A 7,458-nucleotide genomic window follows, 5' to 3' on the forward strand; every position below is an offset into this window, starting at 1 on the left:
TAGATGTCAAGCAATACTATATGGTTCTAGGTATCATGACTAATAATATATAATAATATATAATGCTGTCCATTTCTGCATTTGTCTACATGGACTCATGCTTTTGGAAAGTGAGAACCTTCTCTCAAGAAATTATAGTCAGAAAAACACTACCTGATGTCAAAACATAAATAGAGGAGGAAGTGGTGCATAGTATTGGTTTCTTGGAGTTGTTTTGTCCTTCATGGATTGCAAAAGCCTGAGTGTTTATGGAACAAGAGAAATGGGATTAATTTTTTTTTGGTTCTTAATATACAAAATTTATTGTTTCCTCCATAATGTAAATCAGAAGAAAATTATGCAGTTGTTATTACATGGACAGATGAAATTGCTACTTTAATACCTCCTTGCAATTTTTGCAATCTTCAGAATTCTTCTGATATCCTGTTGCATGAGAGTTATGTGGGTCACTTCAGAAAGAGTAAATCCAAGCTCTAAGAGCTACATTTACTAATTAGATGTTTCAATAAATAATTTAGCAAGCCTGTTTCAGATGAGAGGTTCCATTAAATACTTGAAAATATTTAACTATTTTGGTTCTTTCCACATCTGACACAAGTTTGTTTCCCCAGAGATGTCTTCAGGTTTTTAAGACAAATGCACTGTTCCTCTAATAAACCATTCTGCATACATTTGCTTTGTCATATTGATTATTTTAATACTTTTTTTTAGAGTTCATTGATATTCATCCTCTAAAACAAGAAACCTTAACCTGAGGCCTATAAAGGTCTGACTTGCCTCTGAAAATTTTTCTACTGTGGGATTAATGGAAGTTACATAGAAAATAATTTAAGAAGAATAAAATATTTTACTATATCATCCTGTTTCACAAATTGGATTGACTGTCTTAATTTGAAATAATTTTTTGCTTCATAATTAAGTAGGTTTTGTGTTCAATATTTTTCTTTGTTATCACAAATAAGGCTGTGAAATCTTCATGGGAATATAACAGAATGTTCCCATTTTGTGAGTGGTGTTTGATGTCACTACAGTGTCTTATTAATTGCTCTGTTGTACTTATCAGAACAATTAAATTCTACTAATGGCATATAATATTTTCATGAACAACATTATCTTTTTTTATTATTATTGTTATTACTACCAATAAAGGACAGCAAGATGCCAACCACTAAAACACAGCTTTTGTGGAACCTAAGGACATATATCTGGAATAAATCAATCCCATCAGAATGAACTGCAGAACAAGGTAAAGAGTTTTTCTGGAAGAGTTTCAAAACACCATCAATAGAGTGATGCTACAATTGATTACTTCTCAGCATGCACTCTAAGATAAATGACCTATGATTCCATTTTAAAGTTGATGCTGAAAATTCTTCAAATGCTAATAGCGAAGGGCAATACATAAACAATATAAAAAGAATGAAGCAGACATTTGAGGTAAAAAAACCAGACATGCAAATATACTACAAAGATACACACATGTACCTTTTTCAATACCCAAATATGTTCATTTCACATCTATTTATAAGATAAAAGACAATCACTAGACAAACACATAGAAAAATGAAGCTTTGAAGTTAGAAGTCAGTTAATCCACTGACTTAAGTTAAAACTCTTACAGCAATGTAAAGTTTCTCACTGAATTTTATCAGTTACTATTTAAACTCTTAAATTTCTCGTTTAATAAATACTCAAGTGCTAAAATATTGCCGTTGAAGCTATAGCATGCAGTAGGATTGTTTGCTCAGAACTAGTTTGTCTCAGAAGCAGCTTATGGCAGTCTGTTCAGCAGTCTGTTCCACAATAAAAATGGGAAATACATACACTTCTGTCCTCCATGAACCTTGACAGTTCTGTAGATGAGCACAGATGTCACACAAGCAAATAATATGAGATAGACAAACAAACAAATAGACTGTCCAACCCTCTTTTGGCCTTTGCAATGTGGAAAGATACTTTGTTCATGATGTTATATCACTACTGCCAGCCCAGCCAGACACACACACAACATGGCCAGGATCATTTAGGAGCCAAAATCAGTTTGTCCCAATGGAGTCGTTTCTAGGAATATCAGTAACATGTGTGCATTGCATTTAGACTGGCAGCTAGAGAAAAATTTCTACACGTCATAGAGGGGAAGCACTGAAATACTTTTCCACATAGTAATAATTGATGGGAACAAATAATAATTTTAAGATCAATGTCTTAACTATTTATGGGGAGTGATATTATGGAAAGGCATATAATATTGTCACCTCAGATAACCAGCAACTGAATGTCATAACCCATTTTACTTCTTCCAATCTGTCACCCAACTTATATGTTTATTTGCAACTGGCTTTTGTCTACATTTACCAGGGCAACCTGGTTATAAGGAATATGTTCATATTCTGAACAGATCCACAGCATAATTTTTTTTCTAAAGGATTATGAATTAATCTGAAGATCTATGAAAAGCTGCTTTGTATTTTTGACAACCTATTAAAAGATTGTATCATAAAAAATGCTGGGTCATTCCAGTATATTTAGTTTGGATTTATAAATAACATACACTTGCAAATACATTTGGTGACTTATGTAAAATCAGAAATTATTTTACTCACATACAATTTTCCTACTTCACTGCAGAAATTCCTCTATTGTCAAAGATACCCATCATCAAGAGCTGATTTCACTTCTTACATCACAACAGAGTTACTATCACCTGTACAACTGTCAGCCAGATTTGGTGGCCAATTGGTTTTCTGAAGTGCATAATCTGTGTTCTACTAATAGAAATAAAAAAAGCTTTGATGTTCATATTGCTTCTAAAGCAGAATGGTAATAAGTATGTAATTTTTAAAAACAGATTAGTTTACTGAAAATTATAACTTTTTGGCAAGAAAATGAGCATCTTTATAATACAAACCAAAGAGAAAAACACTGCCATTTCATTTTATGACCAGAATAAAAGTGCATTGGGTATCTTCCCTTTAAAAAAAACTTTTTTATTTTTGTCTCCCTAAGAGGAAAGTTGAACACTGTAGATATGTACTTTGTTTGAAACTGCAGTGCTGAACCAAGACTGATGACAGGAGTGTGTCTTGAACAGCAAAAAGAAATTAACTTTTTCAGTTGACAGGGTTAAGAACTGGCTACCCTACTTTAGTTGGAATATTCTGAATCAAAAACTAGCATTTTTAGAATATGCCCAGCTAGAAAACACAGGGACAAATTCCTCATGGCCAGGTAAGATTTGATGGTGATTTATCATTTTGGGTTGCTAGAAAATCCAATTCCTCCATTACAAAATTAGTATTTAACATAGTACCAATAAAAAAGTATCCAGCTTATCAATATTTTGATCATCTCCTTTCATTTCCTCTGCCCCTGCCCCCCACCAGGGGGTTCCCAGGGTGATCTGCCATGCACATAACACTATCTATCATAAAGGATGATGAAATAAACTCCCACTTCTGTGAAAATCAGAACCTTTGTGGAGAAGACCTGGATTTGGTGAGCTGATCTACTCTGAGATCAGTGCTGATTCTGTTGAGCCATGAGCAGACTGGGAGTCCACCACTAAAAGCCCAAGGCCTCCCCAGTGGGTCATTTGAAGGAAATCCAGAGGAAGATGATGGAGAAGGCCATACTTAACATTTCCCAAACAAAATTGGGATGTCATTTGAAAGATTAAAATGACTGTTTGTTTGCTTTTGGGTGGTAAAACTGAAAGAAGATACAAAAACAGTTGAAAAAAGAAAAACATGACGTTCTGGTAATTTTTTAATGCAGTAGGAAAAGAAAAATTATGTATAGAAAAGAAACTTTGTATTAATGTTGAGAAAAATGTTCTACTCATAGGGGTTTCTAAGCACTGGAGCAGATTGTCCACACACATTACAGAACCTCAATCACTCTTGGACAAGTCAACTAGATAACTAAGGAAAGCCAGGAGATGAAATCTTTTTGGACTCCAAAAAAGCTTTTGATACTGTGTCTCACAGCATCCTTCCAGACAAAATGTCCAGCATACAGCTGGATAACTATGTTACACGATGGGTGAACAACTGTCTCATGGGTCAAGCACAAAAAGTTATAGTGAATAGGGTGACATCCGACTGGTGGCTGGTCACTAGTGGGGTTCCGCAGCGCTTCATCCTCCACCCAGGTCATTAGAGACTTGGATGCTGGACTGAAAGAATACTAGGTAAGTTTGTTGATGACACCAAATCTGGAGAAGCTGTTGACTTCCTTGAGGGCAGAGAGGCCCTACAGAGAGATCTCAACAGATTAGAGAGATGGGCAATCACCAACCATATGAAGTTCAACAAGGGAAAGTGCTGGATTCTGAACCTGGTACAGGGCAACCCTGGCTGTGTGTATAGACTGGGGAACGAGAGGCTGGAGAGCAGCACTGCAGAAAGGGACCCGAGAGTCCTGGTCGACAGCAAGTTGAATATGAGTCAGCAGTGCCCTGGCAGGTCTCCAGGAGGGCCAACCATGTCCTGGGGGGCATCAGGCAAAGCATCACCAGCCAGTCGAGGGAAGGGATTGTCCTGCTCTGCTCTGCACTGGTGCAGCCTCACCTTGAATATTATGTGCAGTTTTGGGCATTACAATATAAAAAAGACATTAACCTCTTAGAGAGCAGCCAAAGGAAGGACATAGGGATGGTGAAGGGTCTGAAGGAGAAGCTGTGTGAGGAGCAGCTGAGGTCACTTGGTCATTTCAGCCTGGAGGAGACTGAGGGGAGACCTCACTGTGGTCTTCAACATCCTCATGAGGGTAAGCAGAGGGGCAGGTACTGATCTCATCACTCTCATGACCAGTGACAGGACTCAAGGAAATAGCATGAAGCTGAGGCAGGGGAGCTTTAGGCTACATATCAGCAAAAGGTTCTTCACCCAGAGGGTGGTTGGGCATTAGAATAGGCTCTCCAGGGAAGCGGTCAGAACCCCAGGCCTGTCTGAGTTCAAGCGGTGTTCAGACAATGCTCTGAGGTACACGGTGTGATTCTTGGGGTGTCCTGCACAGGGCCAGGAGTTGGACTCGATGATCCTGATGGGTCCTTTCCAACTCAGTATATTCTATGATTCTATGATACTGGACCACACAGGTGCCTTCTATGGATACCTTCCTAGGTAATTGTTTGACCTCAGAAACATATTTAAAATCATAAAAAGAATTTTCTGCATTTTGTAAATGACTACAGAAAGTTAATTAAGAGGTTTCTTCACTCTCAGTGTGTGTATTTGTGTGTGTCCATAAGTGTGTGCATACATATAAAGACACGGAGAGAGATGAAACTGCACATGCTGTGGATTTTTGCAATAAGCATTTGCTCCCTTCTCAATGTGTACAATATTATTTGTGGATCCCACTGAGAAGTCCAGTTTGTGGTCAGGTAGGAACCCAGCATATGTCAATGGGAATGTTACTCATTTCAAGGATGATTTAAAAAAAAAAATTGACTCGGGCCCTCAGGTAATAAAATGGCTTACTGCAGGGACATCTTATAATAAGAGACCTATAAAGACCCTATAATGGTCTCCTCCAAAACTTTACAAAGCCAGAGCCTCAGCTGCAAGCAAAGATCCTTCCAGCTGAAATGGTCCCATTTACCAACCCTCTTTTGGGCAAGTGCTTCTGACCTGAGAGGAAACACAGGAACCTACCTTGGCTTGCAATCAAGTTCCAGTCTTAAAAGCTTTGTTATGAGAGTTTATAGGCAAAAGGGCATCCTGTCTTACCTTACTTTTTTAGCAACTGTGGTCTCCATTCTCATACCACAGGTGTCCTGAAATTTCAAATATTTTTCATAAGGAGGTTATTCTTCCACCATCAGTTTTCAAAGTTGTCAGTGAAGCATCTTCTAGAAAACCACATAGGCGTGATTTCTGCATTACTGAGCTTAGATTTCCCTCTGCCAATCCCTTCTTCTCTTCAAGGAAGGCAGAATATATCTCTGCACAAAGGAGGCAAAAAGTACAATGAAGGCCTGCCGGTGTGAATGAAACTCAAGGGAGCATTTCATGGATGGCTGGAGATCACAGAAGAGTTTTTCCCATTGCTGGGGTTTTACCTTACAAGGGGTAATTAGACACCAGCCCTCCTAATAGATGTGCATTTAAACCATCTACTTTAGGCTCCCAGAATCCTTGCAAATCCTACCAAAGTTTTCAAAACTGTCTTGAAATGAATGTTAATATAAACTTGCTAGTGATTTGTTAGAATGTGTATGGGCCATTTTGTGCATAATGGCATTATTAAATGTCCTGCAGTTAAGGAATCCTTTCTGTACAGACAGAGCTGTTGCATACATTTCTATGATGTTCATTTCTGCTTAGATTTATGGTGCCTGTTCATTGTCCTTTATTAAATGCTTCCATTAACTTTTCTGTTACATTTTTTCACAGCTTACAGCCCTATAAAACTGAGTTACTATCTATGCAAATTCATATCATTTGCATTTGTAGAAGTTCTGATCCAAATAGATGTGTTATCTGTCTGCATATTTAGTATATTTAGATGCAAACCTTTGCCTAGTTTTTTCGAGATACACTGACTTTTTGTATTTCACCAAATCTGATTAAAATAAGACTGTACCAACTTGTGATGATGAGGGAGCAAGATACAGGGTCAGAGGCAAATCAGTACCTAGTGGTGATAATGATTCTTTGAGTCATTAGCCCTGCTCAGTCAAAAACTTCCAAATTTGCTTCTATTTTCTGTCTATGGACTGGATCCACAAAAATATTGCATTATAGTTATTTAAAGATCTATATTGAAAGAGCTTTCATGCTCACCCTTAGTACAGATTAGAATTTCTGAGCTTTCAGTAGTGCTTGCCATGTGCCTAGAGTATCACCATATGCAAAGATTTAAGACCTTCCTTCCTTCCTTCTTAGTGTTTTCTACTGAGCAATTCAGGCAACTTCCCTCCAGCCCATTACTCTTTATAGATCACATTTCCAAGCCCCTTTTGTTCTGCATACACAGCTTGGAGGCCTCACTTAGGGCTGTACAAAGTTCCTCCAGGGCTGAAGGAATCAATAAATGAGTAGTTCACAATGAAGGCAAATAAATTAACTTCTTCCTCTTGTACTCTGTTGTAGAATACATTCACGATCCTTTCTACCTTCTTGCACTGAAAGGGAGTGGATTTAAAATTTCCATCTTCATTGTCCATTGCCAGATTTAGCTGAATGTAATCATGGAGAAAATATTTCAAATTCAACTTTCTGTTTTTTAACATTTTTCCCACTTTTTGGTGTTCCTGCTACTCAGATATGTACAGACAGCTCTGCTATATTGATCAAACTAGTTTTCTTCACTGATCTATTAAGAGTATTTGTTATTTTTTAAAGAAATCATATCCTTAACTTCTTTTGTATTGCAACATCATACATCCTCTTATACATCCAATATCCTAGCCCTTCACATTCACTGATACTTCTTACTTTTTCAGTGTGCTTT

The sequence above is a fragment of the Lepidothrix coronata genome, unplaced genomic scaffold, assembly GCF_001604755.1.
Source record: "Lepidothrix coronata isolate B3197 unplaced genomic scaffold, Lepidothrix_coronata-1.0 Scaffold235, whole genome shotgun sequence".
Taxonomy (NCBI): domain Eukaryota; kingdom Metazoa; phylum Chordata; class Aves; order Passeriformes; family Pipridae; genus Lepidothrix; species Lepidothrix coronata.